The following is a 21,355-nucleotide window of genomic DNA, read 5'->3' as shown; positions in this document are numbered from 1 at the left end:
CTGAACAAGTTTCGTCTTTTAAAACTTAAAAAATTGTTTCGCGCTCATAATTATTATGAAAAGACTTTTATAATATAAGTCTCAATAAAAGTCTTTAAACACCTTAAAATATTTATCTCTCTGATAATTATTATGAAAGGACTCTTTAAATATAAGTCTTAAAATAAAAGTCTTTGAAGACCTTAAAATATTTATCTCTCTTAAAATTATTATGAAAGAACTTTTATAATATATGTAAGTCCTTGAATAATAATTATAGATGTATCATAATATAATAATTATTGATTGATTTTTATTATTTTCTCTTATAATAGTTATGTCTCTGTAAATATTACTGTCGCATGGTGTAACAGACAAAAGAGGATCTTTAAAAATTCTGAGTATACAGAATTTCTTAGCTTTATGTGATGTATGTATGTGAGTATATTCCCTTGGAACCAGGTATGTTTAAAAAATCGTATTTTGTTAATTAAGTTTTAAGGGAATATACTTAATCAAAACAATTTTTATGACTCTTCTACTCAGTATTACATTTTTTAAATGACAGAATAAATTGGAAATATTTTATAGAAAAGAAACTTACCAATAAGATGCAGAATTATAAAATCTCGTTCGCTCGTTCAGTTGCACAGCTTTCCAATGCATTCAACGGGTAGTATTCAACACAGTTAGAAACAAAACAAAGCGCAAAATTCACAGTAAAATACTTAATATGCAAATGCGAAATCGCTCTGTGGGCAAATGACACAAAAATGACAAGCGACAGGCGACAGGCGACATTGCCAGTGCTGGTGTCAGTGTCTATGTCAGTGGCAGTGGCAGCGGCAGCGGATTGTGAGTTAAAAGTGTCAGTGCAACAGTTGCTTTCCATATGTCCCATTCACACTGCTATTGTTAAAGTTACTGCTGCTCGAGGCGAATGCAACTGCTGTTGGCACAATTGGGAATTTCTCAGCTATGCGGGCCAAAAGTGTGCACACCTCTTTTATACATATACAGTGTTGTGCAATATAATGGATGCATTGTATAAGAAAAATGTTTATTCATGGCCTGGTTATTTCATCTTTTTATGACTGATTTACTGCCTTTTTGTTACTTACATATAAAAGCACATCTCTGTAATCGAAAACAATTAATCATTTAGTTAACAGTTTAGTTAGGAACACCTTGTTAGCATGGATGTCACTCACGCAGAGCTCCGCATTTCGTTGCGCTGGAATACAGGTAGGGCATAGTGTAACGAGAATGAGGGCATATTTTTCGGGTTCTACAGTTTGGAAAAGGGGCATATATATGTACATAACTATAAGGGCGTGTTTTTGGGGTCCGGAGGTTTCGATAAGAAAGAGGCATATTGTTCTGGTTCTGCAGTTCTCCATTACCATATGGGGAATTACGAACACAGCTAACTACAGGGAAATGTTGGAAACAAAAGTGATAGCAACAAACAGAATGGAGAGAAGCATGTTGGGTGTTTCAGAATAATAATGAAACCAAACATACACATTGAAGGTGATCAAACATTTTGTAGAATAGAATCGAGACCAAACTTGTATTACCTGGCCGAGCAGTTAATTTCAATTCCAGTAAAAGTAGTTTGAAATTAATTTAAAGCATTGTCTTTTGGTAGGCACTTTGGTAGCATAAGGAGAGATCCTCCTCTCAAACATGATATCATAAGCATATGCGGCAACTGTTCCATAAAATTCGAGTGGCACTCAAGCCAACAAGATACTTAGTAGTTCTCAAATATAAGACATTCCAAACTGGATTGTTTCCGTTTTTTTTTTTTTTCAAAAATAAAAATAAAGAATAATTTGCAAATGTTTTGAAAATGTTCATTAATAAGTAACCAAAAAGGCAGTCGATTCAGAGAAATTGATCACGGCAATCGTTGTAGCGCTAAAGTTTTTTTTATAGAGCAGTTCCCTTGCTTTGAACACCACTGTGTGTTTGAATTTTGTTGTTTAGGTGCTAAGTTGCTTACCGCTGTCATGTGAATGCTTTCCATACACAGCAACTGAGCATCGAATGTTTGGTTTTGTTTTTGCCACTACAAATTTTTGTCGCTGTTACTGACTATCAATTTCTGCCGCCAAAGCGCTGCTATTTTGCTCTGCGTTTATTGCATTTGTATATGTGAATTTGCATTTTTGACAATTTTCTTCTTTTTCCAATTCAATTCAGTTCTGCTGAGTGCTCTCTGGTGTCAATGATTGCTCTGTAAAGTAGGAGAATATGATAAACATGAAAAGTGCACCAAAAAAAAAAGTACAGCACAGAATAAGAATATGAAAATTACAGTAAAACGGTTCAAATATGCACTTTCGATTTCTGTTTAATGAAAAACCAATCATAAACAGTTTTCAGTTCAAAAGTTGCATTTAAGTGGCCTGGCCTCAACTGGTATATGCAGTAAGAAAGGGTTAAATGTTAAAAAAGGGGAAGTCTTGCAGTAGCTTATTTAAACATTCGAGAAAATTGCTTCAAAAATATAAGGGTTGCAATTGCAGAAAACAAGTGAAGAAGTGAAGACTTATCGCAGCAAATGGCTTACTCAAGGCTCAAAACACCTATTTTCACATAAGTGTTCATTTATCAGATAAGTTCCAAGCTTAGCAGACCTTTTTCGAATTGAGATAAATTATTTTTGCAGAACTTATATATAATGTAAATTTGCAATAATATTTACTGGAATAATGACACTGTGCACGAAAATGAAGCTTTTGATTTTAAACAAGCCGACGACCTACCTAGTAAAGTCAATTCTGGTGCGCTGAATCTAGTGGTGATAGTCCTTTTTCTAGGTTAGGTCATTTAATCGAGTAAGATGAAACTCCTGCTTTAGGCGGCACCCGTTTTTTGAGTGAAATTTTACGATTTTCAATTGCGCTGAAAATTCGCATTGGAGTGTTTTTCAATGCAAGGTATCCGAAGTTATCCTACAAATATTTAGAACAGCATACCAAAAAATATCCAAAAATTAACGAAAACGACCAAAAACGTTGATATGTATGTACCTACTTTTTATTAATTTGTTTATTTTTTTATTCATTTTACTTTTTCATTATTTTGACGTTTGTCTTTTTCCACTCAAATATATATAATTCAACCAAGTTTAAAGTCAATACAATTTGAAATAGGTGTAATTATCATACGATATTTTGGAGTTTTTGTTCAAAATTGATTTATTTTTTTTCGTGTTATATTGTTCCTTCGGTGATGCCGTTTTTCGTTTCTTTGTATGAAAACTATTTTAAATATTTGTCGTATCACAAAATAATGTAAAATTCGGATTCCTCGCTCCAAAAACCTCTCAACTTGAATTTTCAGAACTTTCGAAAATCGTAAGATTTTGCTCAAAAACGGGTTCCGCCTAAAAATTTTAAGTTGATATTATTTTATTAAATGACCTAACCTAGAAAAATTACTAAGTATTTGAATTCAGCGTACCCGACTTGACTTTACAAGGTTGTTCCTTTTTTCGACTAGCACAGTGTATTTAATTTTGAATTTTGCCTGGATAGTCTTTCAAAAATATTGATGAGGTTCCAGAATTCGCATCTGCTTAGATAAAAATTCCATTTGGCTGAAAGAAATTTTCTTACAGTAGGTGACAGACCACGATATAGTTGACATATGAGACCAACAACGCCAACCAGTATCGATCGTTGATCGATGGTATATTTCGTGCAACAAATTTCTAAAGTTTGTTCTAAAATTGAATACCCGAAAACATGAAAGATTTAGTCCTCCTTGTGACTTCAGCGAGCCTAAGCGGCTTCAGCTCGTGTTTAATTGTTAAAGGTGTGAGGTCAAAACTCTTATATATAACTTACAATCTTTTTAATTTTTCTTTTTTTTTGTTGTCAGAAATTCATTATGTGGAGGAATAAAACAAAAACAATACCAGACAATAAAGGCATATGCTAATGTAGCACTCTTGTTCAAAGGCTTTTAATACTTGAAGGGCAATAACCCTTACAAATAATATACATAATGACAACTTTTCTATGCTTTCGTGCATTGGCCTTTTTATTTGTGTACATATGTATGTATGTAATGGCTACATTTTTTTTTTTTTTTTGATTTCTTCTCATGCATTATTTTATCTTTATTTACCCTCAAGTCAACGTTTGAATGGAATTTACCGAGAAAATAATAATTAGCCCTCTATGTAGTTAAGTGCTCAAGGTGCCATTAGCAAGTACTCAGTAACTCATTCATATGCATGGCTATACATTAGTGACTACTAAAAGCATGCATAGAGTAAGCATGTAAGTATTTAGTAAGCATGTAGGCAAGCGTGTTTCTAATGCAACAGTTTTGTCAGATTTTCATTACTTGCATGCATATTCATTGTTTTAAGTGGTTGACTGCAAATGCAAAATCTATTCAAAATTATTCAAATCTCCAAATAACTTGCAAATCCGTAAGTGCCATTACTATTATTAGGGCAAAGTTAGAAACTTCACCTTACTTAATATACGTATGAGCTTCTCATATGCGATACAATGCAACAATCGGTAAGACACGTAAATGTAGATTTTCGGCTTGCGCGCCTAAAAGTAGGCATGCTACAAGTGAATGCTTTGTATACTTTATACGACGAAACACCTGTAAATAAAAGGATTGTGTTGCAATTGTAGCTTTGGTAATTATGTAGGAAGTAGCTTCGATCAGACCCATCAGTTTATTTCCTTCGCGCTTACGAAGATTACATACAAATACACACACACATGTATATATGCTTGTTGCATTTACTTTCACACTTCGGTGCGTCGCTCGACTTTAAGCAAAAATGTAAAGGACTTGAGGAAATAGGTCATTTTAACATTTTCTTATTGGAGATTTCAAGGTCTAACTTATGACTACAACGTGGCGACGAATAACTGTAACCCCGGTTTTTTGAGAAATAAAAGGGTCATTTATAGGTTTTGCGAAACAAGTATTTTATTGTTAATTTTCCACAGATTTGACTATAGTTGTATTAATTTAATTTTAAATTGATAAGGATTATTTCCATTTGCTAGCAGTTTAAACTTTGAGAGAAAAGTTCAATTGGCACACAAGTCTTTTTCAGGTGAATTTTTTCTTAGGCTTTATATAAAAAAAAAAAAAAAAAAACACAAAAAAGAAAAAACTATATATGGTTTGGTCGAATGAATGGCCGTCCTAGTCACCAGTTCCGAGTCTATTCGATTTTTGAGTATCAGGCCTTATGTTGCACAAAAGGACGAGTATAGGGGACTCAAAATATAGAAAATTTGCCTATGGTTACACTGTTCGCAAATATAAATAAGGATTAAAATTTAAACACTAATTTATACAACTAAAGTAAAATCTGTGGAAAATTAAAAATAAAATACTTGTTTCGCAAAATCTATAAACGGCCCTTCTATTTCTCAAAAAAACCTGGGTAACAGTTATTCGTCGCCACGCTGTATATTTGCTGAGTAAAATTAAGCCAGATTCAAATTATTCAAACTGGTATCTTTTGTAGGTACACTGCTAATTCAATGAATTTCCGATAACTGTGCCTATAGGGGCTCGCTACAACTCAAAAATTTATATATCTCGATATAAATCCATAACTCGATAAAATCTGGATATTTCTATAAATTTCGATAACACGCTTAATTTTGATAACTCCTGATTTTTCGAAAGCTGTCGACAAAATTCGATTAATCGTTACATTCTGCACTTAGATAACCTTCAAATTTCGATAACTCGATCTATCTTGCAAATTCAAAAAAAAAAACTTCGATTCGTTAAATCGACAAGTTTCAGTAAATCAATAAATATCGATAGCTCGATTGTTGGCAGAACTCGATGCATTACGATAGCCCAGTAACTGTCCATAAATTTCGAAAACTAATTTTCTGTGTCTATAAATTTCGACAAATCAATAAATCAGTTTGAGTGGTTGCGATAACTCAATAAGCATGGAACGCTCGATAAATTTCGATTACTATAAACTTCGATGATTTCGATAAATAAATTTTTAATTATTGAATTTATTTCTATTCTTATCGAAAATTTTTAATAAATTGTACCTTAATTCTTATGTACTTCTCGTTGTAACCATTTTCGTCTTTATCTTCATTTTTTCCTTTACTTTTTTGTCTTAATCGTTACCATTTATTTTTCCATTAGCACATTTATCTTGATTAAAAATTTTAATTTCAAACATGAAGTAAAACCAATTGCGAAAACAACTCAAATTGAACAGGCTGCATAACAACTATACACAAGTACGGACGATTTTGGCCCTTATTTTCAACCAATTTTGAAACCTTCATCTGCAGAAAAATACCTTTCTAATGGCGTACGAAGATGAATGAATTTCAGTCAGTGTTAAATTCATGTTATGGAAAAAATCGTTTCGGCGCTGAGCTTTCACTCAGCAGTGACACTTTTCACACTTTTTTACGAAATTATTTCGGATTGTTGGTGGCCGTACGAAGGTGACCTACGCCACAGTGTTACGAATACCTGACTATTACCTCCATTATTATACACCTTTTAATTGGGATTCACTAGCACTTCGGATTCAATTCTAAATAGCAAACCTGTAAGCTGTAATTTGTATGAGCACATGTGCGTGGCATGTACATATGTGTACAATAGTCAAGCGAAAACCCCAAGGGGCAGATCAAAATGGGCAGCCAAGTGGTACATTTATCCGTATTGCAGTGTTGTTTTACCACGAGTAGCTGCAAACATACTTTATGTGTGCGCATTTACTTAATTGCTTACATACATATGTACAAATGTACTTACATATGTATTAGACATTAGAAAGCAGCAGAATGGTAGCCTGCCCTCATCCTTATTGCGTAGAAGCGTTACGCATGTTACAAGTTGCAAATTGGAAGCGCTGGCCCACCTTCATCAAATGCTCGACTTACAAAGCCAGCTTCACATTTTCATTTAACTGGCAATTGTTTCTACGAGTACACTGGCAACTACATACATACATATGTACATCTGCTGCATTTCTCTCTGCTGCTCCACAATGTTTGTATAAATTAGCGTTTTGTTTTTGCTTGGGGGGGGGGGCGGAAGTAGTTTGGTTCGGCAAAGCACTTATGCCAGTTACAGCAATTCAAATGCGTAAGTGTGTTAGTGCATTTGTTTATGTAAATACTTACACATATGCATATTTAAATACACGCATGTAGATATTTTATGTATGTATTTATTAGTACTACAAGCGCTCTTTAGAGGCTAGTACAAGCGAGCTGCCAAGTTGCAACAGCAGTCATCATTGTAGCTTTTGTGCAAGCTTTTCTTTCTCCCCACCTACGCTCTTCCTTGGCACTTTGAGCGTGACGTACTTGAAATATAAAACACTGAAGCAGTTGCGCAAACACACAAGCAAGCAAGCAAACACACATAAGTATGCACGCATATACATTTGTATAAGTATATACATACATATGTAGATGCGTACAAGCATGGAGAATATGTATTCGAAAGTATGCACTCAAAGTTATGCACTTTTCCCTCGAGCACTCCTTCGCATTGAGCATAAGCAAAGCATACGTTCAGGATCTTGTATTTATGTACACACACACACACACACACACACACACACACACACACACGCAGGTACGCACAAACTACGTACATATGTACATCCCAACATGCCTTTTCCCACAAACACTTCACTTTACCACTTTCTATGGGCAAAACTTCATTTAACAGCCAGTAGTCGAGTATCATCGAGTCTTTTTTTTTTTGCTGCCAACCACAATAATCATTACGGTACTTGCTAATTATCATTTCAATAAATGCTAAGTGCAAAGTTAAACTATCCTTCACCCACATTATGTGAATGGGAATGGCTTTTTAATGCATTCAAGTAGGCTTGACATAGAATCCTCTAACCACCGTTGGGAATATGCATTTGCTGATTTGCTAAGCGATTGCATTGATCATTGGATATCAACAAAATGAATATGTGTGAATCCGTATTGTAAATGCATATATTAACTCAAGGTCGTTAATGAAATACGTTAACGGACATGCATTTTGCATTATGCTGAATGAGCGGAGTTATCGAGAAGACCTCAGTAAAGAAACACAATGCATAAAGCTGGTAAAATGGAGGGGCCCGTTTGAGAATGGAAGCAAGTCTTATAGAATTATTTTCAAGGCGAGGCGCGGCGGTCTTTTTATTTATCTTCTATAAAAACCCTTTGCTTAAAAATTGGAACAAAGTCTAAATTTATAAAATTTATTCTTTTCTGATATTTATACCTTTCATGAGCATGAAATGATATTATAACTTTGGTCCGATGTTTGTAAGTACCAGAATACAAAAAGATATACCCATTCAAATGTATACTTAAATGATCAGAACGTCAAGCTGAGTCGATATAGCCATGTCCGTCTGTCAGTCTGTCCGTCTGTTTGTATGCAATCTAGTCTCTCAGTTTTCGAGATATCCGGATAAAATTTGGTAGGTGGGTGTATTTTTTTAATGTATTAATCATTTGTCGGAACCGGAAGAATCGGACCACTATAACATATAGCTCCCATAAAACTGATTGTTCAGATATGAGATTTTTCGTTATAACTCCTTCGCGCTGTTTTCACTCATTATTAACAGAATACATACAGTTAAAATAACAAGGATCGGGTTACTATCACATATTTGTATCTTCCATACATCTGATTGTTCAGATATTGGATTTTACTGTAAAACTCCTTTATTTGAACAGCTAAAACCGATAAATTTCATAAGATATTTTATAAATAATAATACAAAGTCTACTGAGAAAATCGTCAAAATCTATGCTGTATAAGCTTCATCTCTTATACCACTGATTGTTCAGATACCAGTTGTTGCGATATATCTCCTTTATGTAGGAAGCTAAACCCACTAACTTGTGTTACCGGTTTACATACCGATCACATAGCAGTGGAAATCACTTAGATTGGTGCTATATAAGGTATATCTTCCACACCTCTGATTGTTTAGATGCGATTTTTTATATAAGTATGTAACTCCTCTATCGATGTATGCAGATGTATCCAAAAGCAGTAATCTGGCAAAGTAAAATTTGCAGATGTTCATGAAAGGTATGAAGGCTTCGGCATAGCCGAAGACAGCGCTGCTCTTACTTGTTTACCACTCAAATTGACACCCTTATGTATGTACTACCTAATACCCAGCGTGCTTCACTGCGCCCTAATAGCACATAAAAAACGCAATACATACTTTTTTTTATAAATATGGATGTAAGTTAATATATTTTCGAAAATATTTAATCCTGGAAATGTAATTTATATTCTTAAAACTCGATTCTACATATCGTGCACTTTCTTCAAAGTCCACTATTTACCTTCATCACACTAACTGAATAAAAATGTGTGACAACCCTCTTTGAAAAATACTTTTGGTAGTAAACTTTCCTAAACCTCTTTAGTTTCATACCCTTATTGCAATATTAAATTTATCATATCAATTAAATCCAATTCAAATTTCAGGTGGCGACCTTCTACAAAACTATTTTCGGCTGCAAGCCTTCGTAAACCTCCTTCTTTTGACAGCCGTAATGCAGTATTTACTTTATTGTTTTTTCAATTTACTTAATCGGCAATGTTCAAACAGGTGGCAACTCACTACTTATTTTTTTCCTACATTTATGTATTAGTTTTCGAGTGATGCGCGTACAAAGATACAGACAGAAATACACAAATTCTAAAAATTTTTCATTTGGCTTCTGTTGCTCTAATAAAGACCCCCCCCCCCCCCCCCCCCATTTTAATTTTTCTTTAATATCTATAATCTACAGACATTGGCCTGTTACAATTTTATTATATTTATAGATAAATATGCATATTTTCACACTTGAAATATTTTCAAGTCATAAATATTCCGTGAAATATTTCGAAAATATTCGCTAACGTTCATATGCCTGTCAAACATTTATGCATTCTTCCATTGCACTCCGACTGTGTAACGCCGGCAGCTACTCAACAGCAGCAAAATGTTTTCGCTAACAAAATTACGAACTAAATCAAACCGCAAGCAAATTTGTAAGCAAAAGAGCACCAACACTGCAGTCAGCTGTCACTCAGACGGACAACAGTGTTAGCGCAACTTTTGATACCGCGCCACCCACCCAACTCTGACTAAGTAACATTATCCGTCTGCGCAGGTGCACGTAGCTTTACTTTGCTGCAATCACCGCTTGACTTGTCGTCCATCACATCAGAGTAGCCAGCTCACGTCGCTGCCGCTTTGCGCCAAATATCACCACACATCAACAAGGATGGATAGATAAGGGTCGCGGATTTGTGGGAAACTATGCAAACAAGTGCACACTACGAGTAGGAGTGCAACAAAGTTTCCATGTAAATCGAATAGACGACACACATGCGCAACTTTAGACTCATATGAACACACATACATACATATATATGTATGTAGTTTGCATTCGACCGCCATGAAGTTAACTTGTTGTGGACAAATTGTTATTGCCAATGCCCGGCTGGCGCGGTCACGTCCTGGCGGATTTCCGCTCACTTATTGCTTGGCTCACCTTTGTGAAGTTGGAACCTCAGTCGCCTGCAAAAAGCTAGTTTAGACTCGCCCTCATATGAGGCGTCGCAGCGAGTCGCCTACATACCGTCCATCGACCATTGCTGCAATGTAAACAAAACAAAGCAAACTATTTGTGCGACTGGATGGATTTATTTGCTGAAACCGCTGCGCCAACAAAAGCAATAGCAATAAAAATAACGACCGCCAGTGATTAGAGTAAAAATGAAAAACCGCATTCAAGTCAGATTGTCAAGCATGGTCAAGTGAATGGCGCTGTCGTCGACGCAGCCGCCGCTACTGATAGCGTTGGTGAATATGACAGTCAAATCTATGGTGATGTTGGCAAATTGCGTTGCGAACAAAACATTATCCTTTCGCAGACAATATGTACTCGCAGTATTGTTGCAGTGGGCATGGCAAGGTAGTGAATGCCTGTGAATTACCTACCGCGCAGTAATGCATCTATGCTCATGAATAGATTAGTGGTATTCTCTGAGTCTTGCAAAGCCCTTGCATGGTGCACAGATTGCACGGTAAAAACCGGTTTTCGTATGGGACAGCTTTGCAAACCGTGCAATCCGTGCACCGTGCAAGGGCTTTGCAAGACTCAGAGAATACCCCAATTGTGTAAACAAAAGGAGAGGAAAATTGCAGAAACTAACGAGCAACTGACAGTGGCTGACTATGCCAATATAATAACTTGTCATAAACAAGTTGGCTAACCACATGCGAAATGACCGGGAAGTATTTAGTTTTTAAGCTTTTAAGTTAAATCCAATGTCACTTTTCACAAATATCTATTAATCGTTTGACATTTCATTCCCACTTCCTGCGAAGCATGTACCAACTGTTCTTCCAGTTCTTTCCAGTTTCCAGTTTCGAGTCTGAGTATGAGTATTTATGGTAGGTAAAGTGAATGCTGCGTCGATTCGACGACGGTCGTACACATGGATAACTCTAAAGCTATCCCACTTGCAATGAAGTGTAAAATTTAATTTATTTTAATTATTCAACCTATTTTCATTTAAACCCGATTTTTCTTTTATACACATTGCATCAGCTTTCGTTCAGTTTCGAAAAAAATTAAAATTGCCGTCGTCGATTTCACAAAGCATGTACTTCCAGAGTTAAGTCTGACATTGGATAATCTTCCTGGTAACTAGGCCTAGGATAGGTGTGGTTAGATAAAGGGAGCATGCGTTGAATATTCCATACTTTCTCTCGGATACAGAATTGTTCATTGTGAGTGCCCTTTAATCGAAAGAGTACCTTGAAGTCATTATTCCACTGAACCAATTACTATCCTTGATGAGGCCGAGGAGATCCAACAGTCTCACCGGACTGTTGTAGAAGCGTGAACCCAAGTGATTGAGTCGCTTCGTCTGTAGACCTGAACATTGACACAGATAGTGGTTAATTGACCGTTCCTCATCATGGAAGCCTCAGCAGCGAGTACTTCCCGGTATTCGCCACCCGTTGAAGCATTAGTGCTATAGCACAGTGTCCTAGGATGACGCCGGTAAGGACTTTTACTCCAGATATATGTATTGAGTTTTAGTTTGTCCCTGGTCTTTTTCCTACTAAGCCACGACCATAATAATCTTGTGACATCGGTTCCGATTCCTTGTTCTATCTTTGAACCATCAGCGTAGATAGATACACCCCTCTCTGCTACTGGCAGGTTGGGAACCTAATGGATATCTTCGTGTTAAAGTCCTAAATAGGCGCAATGTCAGCTGCTAGCTTCTATGTTAGCTTTAATTCCACTGAGCGGGCCTATTTTTAGCTCATCCACTTCTCTGAACTTGAGAGCACTCCTTGCGTCTGTACCATGGATGAAAATATGCAGCGTTTTCGATATCCTAAACTCATTTAACCCAACTGTAGGTGAATCAGTGACAGTTCTATATCAATAACTTCTTACTTCATCATATTACGGAACGTTGGCTTATTACCCTCGTTACATATGACTAGGTTAGTGGAAAGAACAAAACCAACAAATCAAATTAAAAATTGTAAGCAAAAAACATAATCGGCTTCAATTCACATATACAAATTAGAGAGTGCCGTTAATGTCTTCATAATCCAATGATCAAGTCGAATGTTAAGACGGTAACCATCTAACCCCAGTCCACCAACATTACCATTAATCAGCCAGAGGCTTTGGATGCGGGCTACATCCAGTTCCTTACCAACGATGAACTTTATCAAGTCGAGCGAGGCGGAAGTGGAGTGATGGATGTTAATTTGCCTAGGATACAATTAGCGCATTTCGGCGCCATTTTCATATTTTGTAAGGCATATAGCTAGTCAAGAGATCCCGGTTTCAATTGTACAGCTTAGGTAAATTCTTGAAAAAAAAATCACATACAATTTTAAATGAGCCGCGGAAACCACAGTATACAAGAAGTAGCTTAGTTCAGGACTCGACCATGCAAACAAACCAAATAAAAAAGATTGTCGTTACCACCACTTTTCCAACGGCTGAGTGTGGAGAGAGTCACCTACATACATACGTTGCCTCATGGAAGTCTACCGCTTCATCGGCGCATCTTAATTTATATCGGCGGTTCATCCTTTGTGTTTGCTAATCGGGAATTAAGTTAGTAACTGTTTTTTCTGAGTCGTTGATTGTTTGTGAATTATCTGCGAAACGTTTTACGACACCGTTCCTGCAGTCCCATTCACATCAACAAACGTGCTTTGGTCTACAAGTTTGTACCTGTCAATGCGCCAAGAAATATGCTACCACACTTCGTTGAATGTTGCGCTTGGCTGCAGATTTTGTCTTTGCATTTCGCCGCTTGTCGTCGCCGTTGTTATCTCAGCTGCCAAATTTGCGGCGGGCATTACTTGTTAGCTTGAATAATAGATATGCAGTGGCGCAGGTATGGCGGTGACGTGTTTGCAGAGTCATGGGCGAGGTGGCAAGCATTTAGCGGAACACTTTGTGGAAGCAACAATTTGTAAGGCAAACAACTTTTTTCCAACAATTTAGCGAATTTGTGCTCGCTTTCGTTGCCGTCCGTTTTGTAGGTGTGAGCACGTTCTCTTGTTGGCTCGTTAGGCGCCGTTTGTCGTCAGCGAAAGTGGCAGCGACCAACGACCGGCCAGGATAGTATGATGTTGTAACGGTGAAAGAGTAGAAAACGACAGCAAAACTTTCTTGCGGCGCAGCTTCTTAAGTTTTAAACCAATTTCGTTAACACAATGAAAGCACCACAACCTATGAAAACGCAGATAGATGGCTTACGGCGATTGTTAAAGGCAAATGTAAGAATGTATGTATGTATGTATGTATGTATGTATGTACTCTCCAAGTGGAACGTGTAACAAAGTTTAAATTCAATTCTTAGATTACTGGGATTTTTATCTACATAATTTATAATTTACTTATGCATGTAAATAGTTGAAATAATTCTTAGAAATAGTGTGCATGTCAATGAACTTTATCATTAAGGTGCATCAGATTTCCTTACTTTTTTTTGGAAATTGATAACTTTCATTGCTTTTTATACACATCCGACCATTTCTGTACACACCTAAGTACACAGCTTGAGAGTCCACAAAGAAATGTACTATTTAAATTTGTGCAATCGTACGCAATGCTCCATGCGATCATACCCTTATTAAAATTGTTTGATTAAAATAAAAAGATATTTTTTAACCAACAAATTTCAATGCAATACTCGGGTTGTGCAATGTAGGTGCATTAGAGCGGTCCATAAAAATGAAATGATCGATGTTTTTCAGTTTCACCCCCTCAATTGGTAACATCATGGTCACAGATATCACATAGATAAATTTTGGTTCCGATTGGAGTCGGTTAAGACGTCTGTAATCTGAATTTTCATCCCTGTACGACACGCCTTAACCGTCTCCAATCGGGTTCAAAATTTATATGTAATATCTTCGACTATAGTAGCATCGACGTTGGGGTTGAGGCTTAGGAAATCTGATGTAAAAATTTGATTCCTACAATTAAGTACCACCTTAATATTCATACTCATACTGGTACATTCGCAAAATAAAAACCAATTAGAGCATTTCCTCAAAAATCTATTATGTATCTGATCAGTGATCACATTTAAGTGTACGACCCTTCATTAAATTGTAGATGTTTTGGGTACTATTCTGCTCCGTCTGCCAACAGTCACATTCGGTTGGTTGGTTGCATTGCAACAAGTGTGTCTACATATAACACTGTGGGGACGTTAAAATTCTATCTACTAAAAAATGACGAGACACGTGTGTAAACTCATTTTTGGGTCGTAGATTACGTATCTGTATACAGTTGTTCTGGATCAGGTCATTTTCTAAAAATTCTATTATTTTAAGTTTTCATTGCGAATAAAAAAAAAATACCTTTAACATGGGAAGAACAGGCTTCCATTACTCTACGTAGGATTTTCGTAATCCAAGTAAATTAGAAATCATTCCTTACCAAGATCTCAATCTGACTTAAATCAATTTTCAGAGCTGGACCTGTCCCTTCCAATAGTTACAATCCGTAAAGTTCGGAGTCACTTCAACTAGTGTTTAAGCGATATTCTATAGTATGTAGGAACTGTTATTCATTTGACAGACACTTTCTTATAAAACGAGCATAAATAAATATGATTTATGAACTAAACTAATAAAAAAAAAAAAAAATGTATTCTACTTACAGCTTCATTTCCTGTAAAATACCTGCATCGAATCATGGAATATTGACCCAGAACCCGGCGGCTAATTTTAATGACATTTTACAAGACCCAAACCTTATTTTTTTATGTAAATGTAGTTAAAGTACATACTTTATATGGAATAAAACATTTATTCCAATTTTATTCTCAATAAATCGTCAAAATAATTGAACGAATTAAATAAATTTTTTGAGTTACAAACTTTTGTATTTTTTAATTGAACGAGTATTGTTAGGGACTACATCTAGGTACCATTTGGCTTTGTAATATTAAAAAAAAAAAAAACAACTTCCAACTATACCGGCCGAGAAATGAGCAATATGTGTGGTAAGTAAAAGGGTATATATACATTTGTATTTAAAAGACATTTTAATTCCAATATGTATGTATGTAGATTCGAAAATAAAATATTCATGGCCAGCAGCGCCAGCCTCAGGGACTAGTCTCATTTCCAGTGTTTGTGGGCTACTCAAAGCAACTTTTAGTTTAAAGTCGGCTTTACGCGAGAATCGATTTACAAATGTCACTTAGATACATAACATAGAAAAGCTAAAACAACCGACGGTCCTGACCTCCAACAACTTCTGAGCAAAATGGGAAATCACAATAAAAAATTGCGCAACAACCCACTTAAAAAAAAATAGAAATAAAATAAAAAATTAACAGTCTGACCGCGCAAATTTTTGATTGTCAAACTTTGCTGCAAATACTCTTTAAAGACAAACAAATTAAGGAAAATATGTAAGTAAGCAAAAGACAACGCAGCCGGAAATGTGAACAAGTGTTAAATTTCCGCTGACAAATTCATTTACATCGCGAAGTGGTCTCTAATTCTCGAGTACTTTGTTACGATATTCATTCGAGTTTAGCTATTACATAGCCATCTCACTCGCATATCTCCCTCCCTCCATCTACTTTTCATCGTTTTGTAAGCTGTAGCAGCTGTTCGACCGGAGTTTTGGCCACTTCACTGCCACAACTGCAACTGGCCGTTTCAACTACTTCATAAAGTTTTATTGCTTTTGCTGGCCAACCAAATTTCTCTTGCAATTGCAAGTAGTTTTCTCACTTTTACTTTTACTTGTGATCTTTCTTCATTTTCGGGTTTAAGCCTACTTTTGCTTGAAACTTTTTTCTTTTTGCTTTTTGCTCTCTCATCTTTGTGCATTGTTGGCAAAACTATTTGCAAGTTTGCGCTTTCTGCCGCCGCAGCGAAAATGGTTTTGAGTGCAGTTAATGGAAATGCTGAATGCAAATGGCAGTTGAAAAATCATTGGCCAAGTTTTCCCTTCTTTTTGGACAATAAATTTGTGGGAGATTTCCAAAAGTGCATGAGCAGTCTATTGTTTTATGTAGGTCTGTGTCGCACGGGGAGGGCGGTGGTAGTAGCTACGGCCAAGGCAAAGCAAGTTTCAATCGAAAAAAAAAACTATGTTTAGGCAATTTTGCATAGTAAAGTAGTAAAACATTTAAAGTTGATCATGGTGGTAGTGTTTTGTTGGGAATATGTATGTATTTATGTGGTGCCATCTCAAGAAAACATAACTTTAAATTCTAACAAAAACAAAACAAATTGCTTTGTAATAGATTGGGAATGCATTTGAATTTACGAGGAAATAAATTTAATAAATCTGAATAAAATATGCTGAAGAGAATTACTTTTTCAGAACTTAAAAACAATTACAATTACACACTTTTATTCAAAATTAAATCCTCTTATATGCTATGCTCGATTTCCTGCTGCAGTCAAACATTACTTTTTTGTCTCAATGTCTTTCTATATTCGTACAGCAATTTTCGATGAGTTTCAGCACAACAATAAACCTTTAATAGCACATACATATGTACAAGCATACATACGTATGTAGTAAGCAATGCAGCGGCAGCGCCATCTTGTCATAGGAAAAATAAATAATTGAAATGTGAATATGTACATAGGTACGCATGGTAAAATGCATGCGTATTATATCCAGTAGAGAAAAGCTATATATAAATAAGTAGTTTCGTGGATATTTATGTATGCAAATAATTCCCCAGAATTATAAACTTTTTACAAAGACATACATATATATATTATTTAGAAGTCCCATTTTGCTAGGGGATTTCAGATCCTCCCTCCGGCAGCAGAATATGAAAAAATAGGACACTCATCGTGCACAAGAAAAATAAATAAAATATAATAAAATATATATATATATATGAATGTTCTTACATACATGGGTTTTACAACTAGTTAAGTGGTATTTTTTTGCCTTCATACGGGTATTGGAAACTTACCTGGAGAAAGCATATATATAACAAAATTTCTCAAGCGAAACTCAAGCAAGTAAGCCTTCAATGGGTTATAGGACCAAAATCTAAATTAAGCATAGATAAGCAGATTTTCATGATGATTAAACCCTGTTGGGGGCATAAGGGATCGGGCTTTGGGGCACAGCGCGCAATTCCATTTTAAATAGACTACAAATACATGCAGTCGAAAACTTTACGTTCCATATGCGGAGCACCGTGGTATATAAAAAATACGAATATCCACAAAGATCTTAATGTTTAAGATCAGTTCCGGTCTCTTTGGAACTGCCTAAATGGTGCTGAATGTACTTCATAAAAGGTCGATTGAAATTAGTTTTCATCCCATAAGTCAGCGAAGTTTTGAGGCAGGAGGGAGACATTATGAGCACGCCTTTAAAATGCCCACAAGCTTTTTCTTAATACAAAAGCTCTCTTCATCTTAATGCCACTCAATGGTGGTCCCATTAGTTCAAATTAACTTTTATATACAAATTATTTCTTTGACATGTTTATCTTTTTTTTTTCATTTAAAATATGTCCAACAAATCTTCTGCAAAATTCGCTAAACGGATAGAATTCGAAAAAAAAAAACATTGTTAATGGGCTCCCCTGCTGAGAAAGCTGCGCCAGATTATCAAACCTGATTTACAGAAGATTTCCCATGGATGCTAAGTCCCAATGTTGAATTTCTTGCTGATTTCGAAAATCACGTTAATATTTTCTATCGATCATTTTTCGAGATAATTGCAATTTACGGTTATTCAGCTACAAAAAAAGTGTATCCACTTACGAACCGATTGAAAATACTCCATAAACTGTTTTTACACCACTTTTCGATAGGCCTGATAGATGTTTTGTTAATTTTAATGAAAACCTAACAAAAAATCTTATGATTAAAATAATAATCATTTTTGTAAATTTTTCTATTCTGTATGAAGCCCCGTTTTATTTACAAAAACAATGAAGCTTCAGATGCACAAAATCATTGGATAAATAAAGAAGGAATGATTGTTGGAATGAAAATATACAACAATTTTTGGTATATGAAATAAGCCGGAAGGGGTATACATGTCGTATTAGTAACATTCCTTCCTAGTCATTTTTCATACAAAAGTTCATTGCGCATTTTCAACTGATCACTCAAACCTTTTCAATTTATTCTCCATTTTCTGCACTGGCAGCTTACTTTTTTTTTGTTAAAATTGGCAAAATTTTTCCCGGCCAAACAAAAAAAAAAACAAAAAATTTTTAATGGTAGAAGTTTTAATTACTTTTTTTTTTTTTTAAATGTGTATATATTGACAACAAAAATTGGATTTTTCAGAAGATGCATTTAAGAGGGATGCATATTATCTAATTGCGAGGAAACTATGCACGATTTTAGCACGAGTTTATTGAGTTATTTAAATATCTGCATAATTAGCTCAAAACATCTGTTTTTTGAGTTGTGACAGTATTTTAATGCATGCAAATCTACTGGATGGATCGAGACTTTTCCAACAATTTGACCTAGGTCAATGGTTTATAAGCATACTCATCGTTGCCGCCCCACATGTGATATGCATACAAATCAAACAAAAATATCGAAAGTGAAAATTTGCATTTTCAAATTGCCTACTCGCATGAACCAGCGCGCAACAGTTCGCATGGAAAGCTATGGTATGCTATGAGTACTTTCATGTTTTCGTGGTCCTCGGCAGATATGTATGCATGTTTTCATTAAACTGTTTCCTATTTGCTTGTTTGGGAGTGCGAACCACATCGACCGCCACATGAATGGACGCAAATAGGAGAGCCAATTTTTTTTTTTTTTTTTTTTTTTGTAAGTTTTGTTCTAAGTTTATTCAGAAGGGAAATTCGATCTACTTTTTTAACTATTGTATGTACGCTCTTTGTTGGATATTTCCCTTTTTATGCTTTCTATATATGTATGTACATCCATCGTTTATTAGGCATTCGTTAGTTTTTCCACACATTGTACGAAAAATTGTTGATTCTGATATTTTTGTTGTTGCGTAGCTTGCCGCACGCCTTTTTTAAATTTGAATTTATTTATTTAATTATTCTTTTTTTACATCGCCTTCAAACATTTTTCACTTCTATACCAGTTTGTTCATCGCTTGCCAGCTAGTCACTGTGGATAGCTCGTTACGCTTCCGTTGGTTATTTGGTTTTATTGTTCGGTTGTTGACATTTGAAATTCGCCTCGAATTGCATTCATATTCAAATTCCATTTTGTGGCACGTCTGCTTTTCGAACTACTCTTTTTTGTGCGACTTTTATGCATCGACCTTGCGCGTACTGCGAAAGCAAAAACATCGCATCATGCATTTATAAATGCATCGACCCACCCGCTGCGGCGCGAAAGCATATTTCTCCATCCGTTCGCTTACTCGCACCTCTAATGACTTTTTTTCAATTTCATACTTTTGGAGCGAGTGTAGCCATAACAATCTACATACATACATACATACATACATATATGAATATATATTTGCATACATATGTATGTATGTGTATTTCGTTTTCCCGTTATATTGCGGTCGGTTTGTTTTTAAGTCTGCTCGAAGCTGGCAGCTATGCATTGCAGTTCAATTGCGTCTACAATTCCATGAATTTGATGTTTTTTCAACTCGTTGCAGACAATTTGCTTTTTTGAATTCGTTTGTATTTATTCTCACCAACAAAAAAATTAAGAGTTACAAAAAAGAAAACGATCGCAAATAATTTTTTATGTGAAATTTTGATTGCTGCGGAAGTGGAAATTTGTTATTCTAACAAATGGCTACTCAAAGCTTTCGCGTTTTTTTTTTTTTTTTGGTTACATCCTTTGTTGCATTTGTACGGATGGAATCCTTATGCATATGCATACACATGTACATATATACATAGATATGTATGTTGTTGAAAAAAGTCATCAAAATGAAAATGCTATAAATTCGTTTTTAAACGGAAGTGTCGCACAGAGCGGAAGCTTGTTTATATAAAAAGTCAGTGAAGCGTAGATTGGAATACAATTTAATGTAAGTTCGGGGATTTTCTAGTAACGGATATGAATGCATTAACGAAAATGGATTTTACTAACTAACTAAATATGAACGTACTAAATACTCTCTCGCTCTGAGCGAATTTTTATTTTTTGACAGTTTTACTAGTTTTAGTCCGAGGAGTACGGGATTGCACCTGATATGTAATAAATCGCACATTGCAGAAAGATGTTAGATATTTAGTCTCGCATCGTTGGGGGATATAAAATGTATACTCACTAACACACGCTTGTACATATGTATGGATATGATATTTTTTTGTAGCAATATGCACCTGGATTTGAGTTAAAAAAAAAAAATACACAAGAATCCTTAATATATGTACATAAGCTTCCGATCCTTACCACACTAAGACGTATGCGAACATTTCTCGCAAGGGCGATGAATAAAATGATAATAAGCTATGCAATAGAAATTCACACATGCATTTGTTAATCCATACATACGAATATAGAATATTATGACAAAAACTTCCTTATGAAACAAACACATGTGCAAAAACTTATAGTCGCATTATGTTTAGCATTTTGGCAACACCATGGAAAGCCATCAAATAGAGTAATAAAATTAATGGACTTACAGGCCAACAACTTCTTTCAGTTATGGAGAGAAGGAGGGACGAAGCAAAAAGTGTACGTACATAACAGGCAACCAGAGCAACTACAGAGCAATGGTCCAAGGAGTAAAGCAAAAACTATTTAAGTAAGTTGTTGGGGATCACTTAAGCATTCCGTTTGGACATTTGCTGGCAAATAGTTTGGTTAGAAGGGAAA

The 21,355-nt window shown here is 35.5% G+C and overlaps 1 long non-coding RNA gene across 2 annotated transcripts in view; it reads right to left on the bottom strand.

Moving 5' to 3' along the window:
* Nucleotides 1–606: 606 nt before the first annotated feature.
* The window catches only part of LOC118735985, a 310,322-nt gene continuing 289,573 nt past the window's right edge, over nucleotides 607–21,355 (bottom strand). The window contains exons 3-4 of one of the 2 annotated variants that reach the window (XR_004992665.1): nucleotides 1,988–2,221; nucleotides 607–1,116 (exon numbers count right to left, since the gene is read on the bottom strand). This is a non-coding gene — a long non-coding RNA (uncharacterized LOC118735985). Of the gene's footprint in view, nucleotides 1,117–1,750; nucleotides 2,222–21,355 lie in introns of those variants that run through there. The other variant, XR_004992664.1, reaches the window with a different exon arrangement.

Source organism: Rhagoletis pomonella, unplaced genomic scaffold, assembly GCF_013731165.1.
Source record: "Rhagoletis pomonella isolate Grant_MI unplaced genomic scaffold, Rhpom_1.0 Rhpom_scaffold_00003, whole genome shotgun sequence".
Classification (NCBI taxonomy): domain Eukaryota; kingdom Metazoa; phylum Arthropoda; class Insecta; order Diptera; family Tephritidae; genus Rhagoletis; species Rhagoletis pomonella.
The sequence above is the reverse complement of the archived record's forward strand: the minus strand, read 5'-3'. Positions and strand labels throughout refer to the sequence as shown.